At 45.4% G+C, this 14736-nt stretch overlaps 1 long non-coding RNA gene across 1 annotated transcript in view; it reads right to left on the bottom strand.

Moving 5' to 3' along the window:
* LOC106036777 (uncharacterized) overlaps positions 1 to 14736 on the bottom strand; it is a 50485-nt gene that overhangs the window by 16569 nt on the left and 19180 nt on the right. The window contains exons 8-11 of the long non-coding RNA XR_010833875.1: positions 7653 to 7731; positions 5683 to 5824; positions 3979 to 4076; positions 1924 to 3411 (exon numbers count right to left, since the gene is read on the bottom strand). This is a non-coding gene — a long non-coding RNA (uncharacterized lncRNA). The remainder of the gene's footprint in view (positions 1 to 1923; positions 3412 to 3978; positions 4077 to 5682; positions 5825 to 7652; positions 7732 to 14736) is intronic.

The following is a 14736-nucleotide window of genomic DNA, read 5'->3' as shown; positions in this document are numbered from 1 at the left end:
TTTCACTGACATATTCCCACAGAAAAAGTCAAAGCAGTAAGTATGCGCACCTCACATAATAAAATGAATATCAGCATTATTAATTTTAAAAATAAATATTTCATTTAACAGATCAAGTTAGATGCAAAAATACAGCTGCTTCATTAACATCTAGATTTGATTTTAATGAAAATAATGGTATAGGTTTACGTTAAGTTTTGCGCACACAGCAGCTGACAGGATATGGCATGCCTGCTTGGACCAAACATATTCGGAATACAGATTTAATGCTTTGGGCCATTAAGTGAAGGCAGTCATGTTAACACAGCTATAGAAAGCCGTGATTTATACTCACTGTGACATTAATGATGATTTCACTCAAAAATTGCATCTGGTTTGGATGGCCGCCAACGTGGAAAGCAGCTTTGTATCAGGAGGTTAACAGGTTGACTTGTGGAAATCACAAAAAAATAGAGGTTCCTATTTTATTCTGTAACGGGGAGGTTATTTGGGGGGGGGTTGACGTGACAGACTCCCGAATGCTACCAGCTGGGTCTGCCGTGTCAGCGCTTCCGAGAGGCGATGCTGCACGAGGCCCTGCCAGCCCCCGAGACAGCAGGAGAGCTTCTCAGAGCTGCTTCCACCGACCCAGCCATTCCTCAGCCCTGAGGAAAGGGGCGTCATTCTCCAAAAGGCCATTATTTGGACAAATCAAGAGTGGCAATGCAGGGAGCCTCGCAGTGCCACAGCAGAACCAGAGGTACAGGCAGCTGAGCAAATGGTCGCCGCAAAGGCAGAGGACCAAGCCGTTCAGAAGACAAAGTACCCAGCTGCATCTGTGCTATGGATCTGTCCCAGGAAGAGAAAGCTGATTTGGCCACTTGGCTATTTACACTCTAGCCTTCCTAGTCCTTTTTGATATTTAAATCGCACAAAGCATTTTTCCGCTCTAAAATGCTCTTTATACAAAAAACGCTGATGAAGCAGCACGGAGGTAATTGCACTCCAGCAGGTCTGGAGCAGCCTCTGCTCACAGCCGGTCCTGAGCCGCTGCCAGCAAGCGTGAACAAGGGCACAGCCTGCTGGACCCGTCCCCACTGCTTCTGGCGGCGCAGGAGCTCTGAGGGTGGCTGTGAGGTCCACGCTGCCTGTGCCGGCAGCACCTGAAGCTTTGTGTTTGGTGTTCCTTCAGCACACCAGGCCCGATTGTAACTTCAGCCCTAAGAACAGAAACCCACAGCAACCCCTCGGTGGTGTTTGGGATCCAGCAGGCATCCTTCCTGACCCTGTGCCGAGGCTGTGTGCTCCTGGCGGTGCCGTGGCCACCTGTGCCTGCCTCGCAGCGCCCCTCCAAAGCGGGATGTTCTTCGCCAGAGTCCTCCCAAGGTGGGCTCCTGGCCGTGCTCTTCACATGCAATAAGCTTCCTAACGAGGTTTAGCTTTCTGACACCTCTCCTTAGCTTGACAGCTAAAACTGCATCAAACGGGGTTAAGCGGTTGTTTGGGGGGGTGATTAGTTTGCAAGAATCATTACCTGGAGAGCTCTTACCAAGAAAACCAAACACTCCTGATACTTTAATCTTGGCGCTGCTAACACTCTGGGTATGACAAAGGGCTGAAAGGAACCTGGCGTCCTTGTCACCGTGTGCATCCCCCGTGGCTGCCTCCACGTAATGAGGCTGCTGTGGCTCTGTGACGCATGGCATCTTCTCGTTACTTGGGTATGCAACCCAGCCAGCATGAGTTTACAGAAGCTGCATTTTTACCTGTCAATTGCCGTAATAGGTCCCCAGTCTGGGCGTTTTTACAATGGAAAACTAGCTTGTCAGGGAAATAAACGCTTACGTAGAACGCTGGGTTTATCACTGGAGTAAATCAGACATTTGGGAAAAAATAGTAACAGAAGTGATCCACAGCCATAGTGATTTAACAGATCCCCCTTACCCCAGTACGTGGGAAAGCCCGTCTTGTGGGTGCTCTCTTGGGCTCCACTTGCCCAAGAAATAACGCGTTGAGGAGCGCAGCCGGAGGAGCAGGCGAGGAGGAGAGCCCGGCCCATCGCACCGCACCGCCCTGGGCATGGAGGAGAAAAGGCTCGAGGAGAGCTGCCCTCCCACCTAGATGCTGATCGCAGCTTTCAAGGTCAAACCGGGCAGCTGCTGAGAGAGGAATTTAGAAGTTCGTGATGCAGATGATCAGCAGGATTGAGTTTTGGGTAACCTTAAGCTGCCCCTTATTAAGGAGACACAGTTGCAGAGCAAAGAGTACAGATTTCCCAGATCCCGGGCTAATGCCTTGCAGTCATCTCATTGGCTTTGGTCTTTAATCATTCCAGAGGCACAACTCCCACCCATGTCTGCACAGCTTTTGCGTTCTTGCGAAATCATCATCTTTTCACAGCAAAATCCCACACTCAGCTTCAGTGGGAACTGGGTGGCCGAACGGCAGCGAAAAATCCCAGGCGAGTCTCCTTTCTGAACCAACTTAAAATTAAAAATGCAATAAATAGCTTGCAGCAGAGATCTAAGAAAACGCTGCATGACTGCATGGCAGCAAATGTGCTTGCTTTTGAGACATTTATGTCTGTGCAAGTGCATACTTCTATTGAATATACCCTAAAAAATGCAAGATTCACATATGGACTGAGTACAAAGACTTCCCACGTGCCCATGATGCAATCCTCCACGCACACACAAGGCTCTTGCATTAAGGTGACAAACACCAAGGAGGAAATGGTCACGTTCCTGTGTGTTTCGTGGAGCTTACTCTAAAACTCAAGTGTTCAAGTGTTCAAGTGTACCAGTGTGGGAGGCCTGGCTTTGCACAAGCAGAAGCCGCGGAGCATACCGCCAGCCGTGCCAGGGTCTCTGCGGGACCTGCCCGTGTCCTCCTGCATAACATGGGGTTATCCGAGGTACTGCTGCTCCACTGGCTTTGGCCAGCTCCAAGGAAAGAAAACGAGAATCTCTTTAATTAAGGAAATCAAGTTACCTTGCATGGGCTGGTTTTCGCCGCAGATTAGAAGCGGCTCTCACAGGTCAGTTGATTTATGGGATCCTCAGGGCAACGTGCTCATGTGTCCACAGCCCAAATCCCCGTTTTATGCAACACCCACAGTCTGACCTGCAATGACCCCAGCATTTTCCTGCCAATGCTTTCCAGGATGCAAGGAGGTCCCATCAGAGCTGGGAGGATGCTCAGGTGCTTTTGGTCCCCTTGGAAGCTGTGAAGGCACGGCTGCTCTCCCCTGCGAGGCCACCCTGGAGTAGGTTCGGTGCCGTGGGATGCAGGAGGATCGGGGCAACACATGGGCAAGCCCACAAAACTGGCAGCTCCCCAGGAAAGCAGAGAAGTTTTTCACATCTACATTTTCCTCCTTACTGAGATATAATGTTATTTCTTGGAAAACATCTTTTAGTCCATGAATCATTCCTGTGGGTAGAAAAAAAAAAAAATACTTTTTTTCAAAAACAAATCAGAAAGCCTCCCAAAAACGCATGAGGTTATCAAATTTCTGAGGGAGTGAAAAACTCTAAAATTTAATTTAGGATTCAGTTTTCCTTCTGTGGTTTCTCAGCCCTGCTAGGAGCTGTAGGTATTTGAGTTTGCAACACAGATATTTTTAAATTTATTGTCAGTATGACAATGATTATGTAGCCCATTGAGATCGAGTGGGGTGATTTAGTGTTTTGGAGGCATTTGTCATGTTTGATGAATGCATCTGGTGATTCAGGGCAATGAAAATGTGAGATTTCCAGCCGGTGAGAGATAAAGGATGACGATTGATACACAGGGCTATGACAGCAGCTGTATAAGGTTACAAAAATTTTATTTGTTTCTCATTTGGATTTTCGGAGGAAGATGGGAAGGAAGATATGCCTTAGCTGGCTCTTTGCTGGATGGGCCGTGCAGACATTCCTAATGCTTTGACCACACTTAGTTGGGAACGAAGCAATATTTACCCGTCTGGTTCCTGGTCTCTTGTCTGTCATCACTTACCTGATCTTAGATTGTGAGCTTTTGGGGAGAAATTCATTTTGCAGCCTGCTTGAGCAACAGACACCAAGCGCAGCATAGTCCTGAGCCATGAGGGCTGCCTGTGGGACATGCAGAAATACAAACACAAAGGTACAAAGCAAAAAAAACATCAGTGAAAACCATCAGTGCTGCAATAAGCATCGGGAAGGACCAGGAAGAAAGATGTCTGTCCTTGTGGGTTTCTATCAGGCATTCGTTCTGCACTAACTTATGGTGAACCAGAAGGAAATATCCTGGGTGAATGGCAATCTGCATGGCTTTGAGAACTACTTTTCAAAAAATCTACTTCATGGATTTGAAAATGACCTTTATATCCATCTTGCAGATCTGTGGGCAGGCAGAGGAGGCTGCTGTGGGAAGCAGAGGATAAGGAGGGTGAGGAAGACAGGCTGCAGCCCAGCAGAACCAGCGCCCACGGAGACCCCACGTTCCTGCAGCCAGCAGCATTTTCTAATGTAGCTGTGCTCCATGGCAGTGGTACAATTAAGGATAAAGGCAATAACCTTTTCTAGTATTAGAAACAGACAGGTTACTCACTTCTTATATATCTTTTTTGGGGTGAAAAGAGATTTTTTCCTGCTGTCTTACAGCCCTGGGATCTGACAGCTGCCTAAAGCTAGAGGATCTGCTTTCAGAAGAAACCCACACCTGAAATGTTGAATACACGAGAGATGCCATGTTGTATTTTTCAGAAATTGGATTGTAAAAACTCCCACATTCTTACCACATGTCAGCTTAGATCACTGCACTGCACCTGCCCAAATTCCCCCTCAGAGCTTCCATAGCGTGTTATTATTCATCGCTCCCTGCTCTACAGTGGTGCCTCGCAGAGCTCCGTGCTTTGCGCACGAGGAAGCTGCCTTCAGTGGTGAATGGATGAGATTTCAGTTTGACAAATTTGTAAATCCTTTAGGGATCCCATCAAACGCAAAGTGCTGTGTGAATACAGGCTGTCAGCCCGTTGAATCCGACGCAGCCGCTCGCGGAGCACGGTGCTGCTCGTTGGGTAGAGCTGATGGCTGAACACCAGGCTTTTAGCGTGGCCAGCAGCCTCGTGGGCTCCAGCCTCTTCCTCGCCCGGACTGCAGCCTGGTGGCACATTCCCATTCAGAGGTCACTGAAGTTTCTGTTACAATGGGATTTGCCATGCCAAAAGAGGAGATTTATATGCATCCATGCATTTATTGAAAGCTTGTCTGGTATTACATATCCAAGCAAGTCCATTTGTTTTTCGGTTGATGCACTTACTGTGAGATTTGACTTCCATGTATAAGCTCCACTGAGAAATAATGCCCACTGAAACCTGTCCCTATTGCATAACCCCTTCTGATCTAAGATCCTCATAACATCAATCAGCGATGCTGTCTGTAAAACCTAATAAGGCTGACTCGTCAAAATGAGTTCTTGAAAAGCAACGCTAAAAACTTTTGGTTTTCTCCTTCTCTATTATTATTATTATTTCCCTTGACTGCTGGGTTTGTAAATAATATGCATACATTGATTCATAAACTATTGAGTCTTAAATTATTGACTGACTTAATGTCAGCCTCCAAGTCTACCCCATATAAAATTCCTCTTGGTTTCAGTATCTTGTCCTGAAAAGCACTGAGGGCTCATAGCTTGCAGTGCTGTGGCTCCCGGGGGATGCTGCAGAAACCCACCTACCTCTCCCTCGGTAAAAGAGCCAGATGGGGAAGGCGAGTCACAGCCAGCCAGGATCTGCTTCGCAAAACTTTATTTCTTCCAAGAGATGGAGAGGTCCATGGGACCAAATGCCTTGCTGGAAGTAAAGGTGACAGAATCTGGCCTGTAAGAAACAGTAGATTATTTGTACTGCACGTATCAGCCAATTTGTCAGCGTACATTTTAGAATGTGCACATTGTGCTGTTGTCACACACCTCGCTAAATTGGCACCCCTTTAAGACCAAAGTGTGCCTTCTGCTCCAGAATCCCAGTAGAAAGGCTCCTCGCGAGCACTTTCCAAGCAGCTGCCCGGCTACCTGTTTTGTTTATCTACGAGCTGCAAGAACCTTGAACTGAGGGTCTCCATAGCTGAAGGAGAAATATTTACCGTAGTTGAATAAGGAGCGAAAGTACAATGCAAACAGATGTCAGGTTAGCTGCTGCTTAAGGCAAAAAGAAAGGAAATTGAGGATATTATTGCTTCAAACCAGATGAAAAGTCATGCTAATGTCATTAATGATATTCCTAGGTAAACTCAGGCTTGCCAATGCTAGTCCATCATTCTGAAATATTTTGTCTCTACTTTCAGACAGAAGTACTCCATATTAACTAATGCCTCATTTTACCTTATGTTATTTAGGGTTTCCAAAGAAAATAGTTTCCATTCATATTCCATAAAAGCAAACTCATGTTCTGCTGCTATTATCTGAGCTTTAACTTTATCCAAAGCCCAGGTCTCGCTTAAGAAAGCCAGTTTTAGATGTACATCAATCCATATCGATCTATATAGTAGTACTTATGATGAATAAATTGATTTTTCTCATTGCTCTATGCTGCCTAAAATTATTCGATTATGTATTTAGCTGCTAATGGAAACTCATTAGTAGATTTTCATTTCATGCTTGTTTGCACCTGCAATCCATTTCTTCTTGTCCAAAGGACCATTTCATTTAGGTTGCATGCTATAAATTGTCTTGCATATAAACTGATAAGCATCAGCCAAAATTCAGTATACTTGGTCTGAAATAGCTCAGGGCCACCATTTTTACAACAGCATCATTAAATCAACAGATCTCCAGTGATTCATTGCCATTTATTGCTGTGCATATTGATGGTATAACTTACCTCTTAGTTCACTGTTTAATTTTGTTATCTTTGCAGTGACAGTCCCTTAACATCTTCCTCCTCACTCTTCCCTGGAGTCCTCCCAGAGCCCCACAAGGCTCCTGTCCATCTTTTTTAACCTGAGGATGGGACACGCAGGGAAGTACCCACCCGACCTAACCTTGGGCACTGAGTTTGGATGCAGGAATTTGATTTTTTGTTATCCCCATTAAAATGTCAGTAGTTCTGAGCTTAGCCTAACTATGGCAGAGCGGTAGGGCTCGGCGACAGATTTAAGCCACACACACATTTTCCTGCAAGAGAAGGAAAACATCACCAGTCCCACTGGGGCTCAGATTCAAAGAAAAAGGACACCAGAATTGTCATTGTAATGTCATCATAATAATGATCACAGTAAAGGTCTCTGTCGTTCAATAAAACCAATAAAACATATGCTTAATAGGCACTTGTCTTATTTGGAGGGATACACTGTGATTTGTTTCTGAACACCATCCTGTCCTAACCAAGCTGAATCCAGCTACTGTGTTGTCTGGTCAATTTTTTTTTGTTTGTTTTTGTTTTGTTTTAACAATACAAGTCAACTAGACTTTTAACTGCATAGATCAAAGGAGTATATTTTTGGCCATAAAGATTTATGGCCTCCCAGCTTCTCCTGTGGGCAATGCTCGGATGCATGCAAAAAGCTCTTCAGTGGGTACGCAAGGATGAGAGGCTTTTTTAGGACGTCTTCAAAGCAGTTGCAACTAGTGACAATGTTAAAAAGTGAGGCACAAATCTCAGCTAGCTCCCACGCAAGAGAAACAGCAGAGCAGATGTCCCAACGTACCTGTTCAGTGTTCCTTCGGGCATTTCCAGCTCAGCCACAGCCCCCCGAGCTGCACCACTGGCCGCCGGTGGCACATCTCCTGCAAGTAGAAACACAAGGGAAGACGTCCAGAGATCAGAGGTGCAGGAGCAGCAGAGGACTACCGCTTCCTCATCTGAAGGTGCTGGGCTTATGTTTGGGTTTTGAATTAAAGACAAACAAAAAACAACAATTAAAAAGCAACCAACAAACAAAACCCAAAGAACAACATCCCGGTTAATGAAGCAGAATCTGATCATAAGAACTGTCACATTTTATTTTCATAAAGAAGCATCACAACTTGTTGAACTTCAGCAGAATTATGCTGAATTGATACAAATATAAGAGCTGATTCTGTTAGTACTGTGTGCTAATATAGCCCCTGCACAGAAAAAATACAATTGCTGCAAAAATATCTATCTTATCAATGTGCTTAACTCGCTGAGGGTCAGACTGCATTCCCCCCCAAAATAACTGAAAACAGGCACAGATTTTGACTATATTTGTTAAGGGGCCATGATCAATAAAAATCTATTTTTCAATTGAACAGAAGATGCTGTTTGTATGTGTGTTGCCTGCAGGCCAAAATAGTTTTGAGTGAAACTGGATTCCGGAATATAAAGTTGTGTTGTTTTCGCTCTGTCTTTTAAATGAGCCTTACCAGCATGCAACTGCAATCCTTGTGAACTCTGCAGATTAAATTTCCTTGCTGTAATGACCACTAGGAATTAGTGAAATGTTAATCTCCCCACCTGCTGTGTATGATTATACATGAGTCTAATCAACCTGATTACGAAAGAAAGCAATTTCTGCTTTTATGGATATTTTTTGTTGTCTGCTTTTTGTTGTTGTTCGTGAAGAACTGTAAAATTCTTACCCATATTTTAAAGGGAAAATAATAATTAAATTAAAATCTTTAAAAGGGAGCAATGGAGGCTGCCCATAATTGCTTTACAACAGATACAGTAATTGATGCTCTGAGGATTTATTTCAAAGCACAGAAGTCGAATTAGAAACCTAGCTTTATCTGGATTTGCGTTGCTTTGATGAAGTCACTGTGTCTCTGTGTCTTGATTTTTAGCTAAACAGCTCTTAATGAGAATGCTAATAATTATAAAACTAAATTGTTTTAGGGATACAAGAGTATAGAACACAAATTTTGCTTTTCCCTTAAAGATACAACCTCAGCTGTGGCACCTTTCTGCTGTGAACCCTGAAACATGCTGCATGGGGCAGGAGGGAATGCACCAGCTGAGTTATCCAAGACAGTTATTTGATGCATTGAAGACAGATTAGAAAGACAATCTAAAAAGCTTACTTGTACTTCTTGTGCAAAATGTTTGCTTGAACTCACATGTATTGACCTAAAAAAACCCCACCACCGACAACAATAAAGTAAAAAAATATTACAGTAGCCTTCTGAACAGGTATTGCACTGCAATTATTATTTTTTTTTTTCCTGAAATCTGAAACCCAGGAAAACCCAAGCTAGAGTACAGAAATGTGAAAACACAAGGCATGTACAGAAAGCCCCAGCAGGCTGTTGTACCACTTTAGCCATCCCCCAAACCCGCTGCTATCTTCTCAGCAGCCCGAGCCCCTGAGCCTCAGCTTCACCCCTAGCACCACCGTGGTCATCCCCGTGCTTGCACTGGGCATGGACACACATCGAATAATCCCTGGACTGGAAACCAGAACGCCAAATCATCTGATTCCATATATTATAGCTAGTTATCTGAAATCATTCCGAACCTGATGAGCCTCATTCCACAAGCAAGCTTAATATACCCGGAGAAATATGATGCCAATTATGAAACCAGTGTTTCTCAGCACTTTGCATGCAAAGAGCAGGAGATAATCGGGGGTCTCCATGGTGACAGCGTTAAGGTAGCTGGGTTACCTGAATGATAATTTCCATCCCTTCGTCTGATCTTCACGGGTTTTTCACTTTTCATCTTTGACTCTGAATTTGTTAGGTTTCTAATGGGAACGAATTGACAAATATCCTCGTATACCTTAGAGGAAAAGCAAATCTTCTATCGTAGATATTCCTGCAAGTTAATTCACCTTAACAATTTTTGCAGGGCGAGCTGTTCATGGTAGTAAGGAATTTGCCTTCTATGCACATCCAGCCAGCTCTAAATTGGACCTGGGACAGGGTAGACAGCACCTTGCTAAAGCAGATCTCCAAAAACTCATCAAAGAAAGCTCCTTCCTCCAGACCAGGGCTTGGGGCAGCCCAGCCCCACTTCTCCAAGCACAGAGGTCCACTGGAGAGCCCATCGATAACCTCCCGTCTTCTTTCTCTCTGCTTAGTGCTCCCACAGCGGCAGGAAAAGTACGCCAGGAAATTAACGTACGTTCAGGCCAGGGCCATCATGATTCGTAACGCCCTCATCCGATTCACATCACATTTTGGAGAAAAATTCCACTGAGATCTCCAAGTCACCCATCACTCCGAGGCAGCACTGCCTGTCACTGATTTCAGCGAGGAATGCCCGTCGGGGCGATGATGCAGGTCGGGGGCTGGAGGCGGCCGCTGCCCCTCTCCTTGGGCTCTTCAGCCGTGCTTATTAGAGAAGCTGAGCATTTTGCACTCGGGCTCGTTAAAATCTTCGATGCCTTAACCAGTCCTGTCCCTCTCACATTTCGGGTTGTATGGGAATACCCTTGGAAGTCGAAACACAAATCTGAGAGAAATTGCTGGCAGATTAGCCCCATGTCCCGAAGCAAGCATTTAAGGGCCTCGGTAACACCGGACTCCTGTTATTTCGGGTGGCAGAGGCAGCAACAGCACACTCTCGTGCTCTAAGCCCACACCGTGCCTTCAGGCTTTTCCCTCATTCTCCTCCCAGCACCCACAGCACCATGCTGCTCCCTGCCCGAGGGTCTAACAGGACAGGGCTTCGTTATAACATTGTTTGCCATCCCTGTGCTGGATGCTCTGGTGAGAGACGCGCTGCCCGGCCACGTGCTGCCATTCCCGGGGAGCAGAGAACAAAAGCGAATGCCAATTGCTGTGCAATCACCCAATTACCTTCTGTATTTTTGGGTTTAATCTAGTTCTGCTCCTTGCAGAAATAAATACAATAGATCATTAACGCTGATGTTCGTAACACTGTGCAGTCACCTTCCCCGCCTCTCCTTAAAGTGCTGTGTTATTTAACACCTGGTAGGAGATTTAAAAGCATCTTCATCTGATTTCCAAAATTAGGGCTAAGTTTAGCTTCTGTAGGTAACAATTTCTGCTTAAACTTTAATAAAGAAGTATGTTTAGAATCTCAGGGGCACACTCTCTGCTCATTTGAAACAAATGAGGATTATATAAGGAGGAACACGAGCTACAAATAGGTTTCATAAAATTAATTGGCTCTAAGCTGCAGCTGAGCAGAGCTGAGCCAGCCCAAGCGACAAGTGGCCGCAGCGTGCCCGCTCCTCCTGGGCAGCTCCGAGGGGGTGCTCCGAGAGCAGAGGGGTCCAACCTCGACGCTGAGGCACTCCTGAAGACTCCGGCTCTTAGGGCTCACAAGCCCTGCACACCCTGCATGCCTGGCCCACGGGTCCGATCCTGCACCACCAATGTCCTGTCCGACTGCCCCGGAACTGCAGCACCATCCCAGAGATCCACACATTCTCGCAGTATTTGCATTTATGGGCTCCAATATTTTTAAGTTCTGCCTCACCAGAATACCATGGGTGCTGCAAAGCCAGGAGCAGCATGCAGAGGTTTTGCATCCTGCAGAGTCCTTCCATATCGCTTCTAATGAATGCAGAAATTGCAGCACGTGCTTAAACATTCAGGTGAATGTTTAAGCCCACCCACTTCTCCACCCCAAAATACTCCAGCCCTGACATGGGGCCAGGAGCAGAGGCTCTGCAGCCTCTCCTCGTGGAGCAAACTGCAGCTCTGTGCTGGGAGGATCAGTTACGTCTGCCATGCTCCGAGGAGTTAATGTAAAACCTTTAGCCCAATCTCCCTAGTGGCAGTTAAAGAACACACACATATATATATATATATAATATATATATATATATATTCTTATATATAGATAGATCATATATATATATAATATATATATGATCTATCTATATAAAATATATAAATATTTATATAGATAGATTATATATATAATCTCTCTCACTCATATATATGTATATATACATAATCTTCTAAAATAGCTTGCACATGTTTTTCCATTGCAGAGCTCTTTATTTACAATGGCTGAGATAAGCATGCTAATTTCTGCCGAGACCTGCATCCCACTGACTCCCATCTTCTCTCGGCACAGGTATCACAAAGCCCAGCTTGAGCTAGGCTCCCAGGAGCTTTTCACCAGCAAAAGAAGTGCAGGAGCTGTGCGTTGGGCCAGCATCCTTCACAGCGAGGTGAAAGCAGGGGATAAGCAGAGGGCTCGAGCAGATGCTCAGCGGATGGGGCGCTGCCCTGGGCTCTGAGCAGCAGGACCACCACCGGCCACGCCGCCCCACAGCCGTGCCCCTGGCTCCAAACCCCGGCACTGGGAGTATAAAGACTGAAAAAGACAAAACCTCTTGATTTTTCCTTTCTCTGAAAACTCTGTCAACGAAAGAAGTCTGTAGTTCATTAATAGCTACTGAAATTATCCCTAATTTCCCAGCTGTTTTACGCACTATCATTGACATTTTACTCAACGGCATAATCACCCAGGACAAAATAGAATGTGTGATAATGTCCTTGCGTAATGAACATACCAAAATGGCTACTAATGAAATCGGGAGGAAGAAGCATGACCATTTTCCTGTATTCCCCCCCACCTAGTACATTAACAACTTCTGTCGTCCTTTATAGATCACCAGGGAAGGCTGACATTCCTCCTCTTCGAGTTAAAGCAACTGGCATCCACACCAAGCAAAAAAACCCCAAACTCTCATGTAACAAATGGCATTTCTCAAGACGTAGACATTTGAGAAATGACATTTCTCAAGATATTTCTCAACTACCAAGTTCAGTACGTCTAGTATTTCTTTCCAGATAACCCCCCCTACTTGGACGCCCCGATGCCCAAGGACCAACAGGAACAGTGTGTGCTCTGAAGAGCATCTGGGCAAAAAAGAAGGGATGGGGTCTACCCAGCAGGAAAGCGAGGCTATAGGGACTGACACGGCAAACACTGGTGCCAGGTGGTGTCACCAGGCACTGACAGGACCCAGCTGAATCACGGCACTGAATTATTGGTCATCTCATTAACCCGCATTTAGTTCACTAACAGCGACAAACAGCTACTGAGTAAGCACTGCCTGGGACAAGTCCTCCGTCAACCAAAGCTCCTCCCATGATATTTTCTTTGAGGGCTGCCCCCGATTCCTGCACACTGTGTGTGCTTTACACCGCCTGGAAGAGTCATTAGAGGACCACGCAGTCCTCTTGGGCCCCCTATATATCTGGGTTCATACCCAGACATAGCAGCAGTCATCAGCACGTCAATACCAAAAGAAACAAGACGCACACGTGTGTCCTCCATAATCCCACAGAAAGAAGGTTTAAATTCCCCTCTAGATTTCACAGTGTCTGGGAGACTAGCAACTATTCCGACATGGTTTCTATTTAAAGAAAATGAAACCTTCCCCTGTTGAAAATGTACTATTATCAGGTATCATCTGCTCCCCCGTGCCACCCCCACAAACCCTGAAGTAATTGAGAAAGTAGTTGTTGACAGCTGACTGTGTACAGAGGATAACAGACACCAGCGTCACTCCTGTAGGAAAGGAAAGCTGGAGCTGTGACAAACCAGCGTGGCACCGACTTCTGCTGCTGGGAAGCACACTGTCACTCCTGCTTTGTGCAACTTAGTTCATAGCTGTCAGGCCAGGCGTTCACTCATGTACCTGCTATAATAAAATTAGTCAAAATCGTATCTTCCCCCGTAGCATTGCAAATATTTTCATATCTAAATTCTTCAGTCTTAGTGCAAACACATTGCTTTGGCAGATGTTACAAAAGTCAAATGGAATAATGTCATGCTGCTTTATATAATGCCGTATCTGGAAAAAAACGCTATGTGTGTGTCAGCGTAAATACACATCATTTAACACTTAAGTAATAAAAACACGAACATTTTCAAATCTTGCAAAACATCTAACCTTTTCCTTGAAGCGTCAAAACTTCATCGCACAGCACATAACCAATAGCCATCACACAAAGTATAACATTGCTTTCTGAACCTTGGACTTAAAGGAATATTAAAAAAAAAAAAACACACACTTTGAAAGAAAACTGTTGGGTAGTCTTTAAGATGCCTTTGGAATATGACCATCCTCAGGGGATGCTAAAAGGAACTCGTGGTCCAGTTTCTCGGCCGGAGTTAGCTGGGTGATTCGCCAGGCAGCACCCCATGCGCCAGCACAGCCTGGTAACCTCACCTGGCATCATCCTGGCCCTGAAACCACGTCCAAAGTGCTGGAAACCAGTGCACGGCGCATTAAAACACAGGGAGAGCATCCTGCACGCTTCCTCGCACAAAGTAGGTGACCCATTTTCCGCACGTATTTTTGGAGCGTTTCATTTTCTAACCTTTCCTCTCGTGTGACGCAGGGGACAGCCCTGCTAGTGTTTTCCTCCAGTAATGGGCTCATTCTGCAGCAACGTGCCATAGAGCCACGTGAATTGTCAGTCCTGCTCCCGCTAAAGCTAATGGCAAAACCCCTGATGGTTTTGAGGAGGCCAGGACCTGGGTTCAGCCACCTTCTGCTCCAAAGCAAAGAAAGCACACGCTTTTTATTGAGCCTTTTCAGACACAGAATGCTATTCAAACACATTTACCATTTCTGAACGGATGTCTTCAGCTGGAACCTCAGAGACAAGCGCAGAGGGTTTATCTGGTGGTAACAAAAGCCTCGTGGCATTTCTTAGATGGAAAGAAACCCGTGTTTAGCAATTATTCATAGCCTTACACACATTCCTGCAGACAGTCAAGCTGACTTGGCAGACTGAAGCTAATTGGGTTTACAGGAGAATGAAGCTTTGATTGAAGTGCTTCGCTTAAAAAATTACATACGCACCCCCACACCCCTGATAACATTACTCTCG

The sequence above is a fragment of the Anser cygnoides genome, chromosome 10 (assembly GCF_040182565.1).
Source record: "Anser cygnoides isolate HZ-2024a breed goose chromosome 10, Taihu_goose_T2T_genome, whole genome shotgun sequence".
Classification (NCBI taxonomy): domain Eukaryota; kingdom Metazoa; phylum Chordata; class Aves; order Anseriformes; family Anatidae; genus Anser; species Anser cygnoides.
Note: the sequence above shows the minus strand (reverse complement) of the source record. Positions and strands in the feature narration are given on the sequence as shown.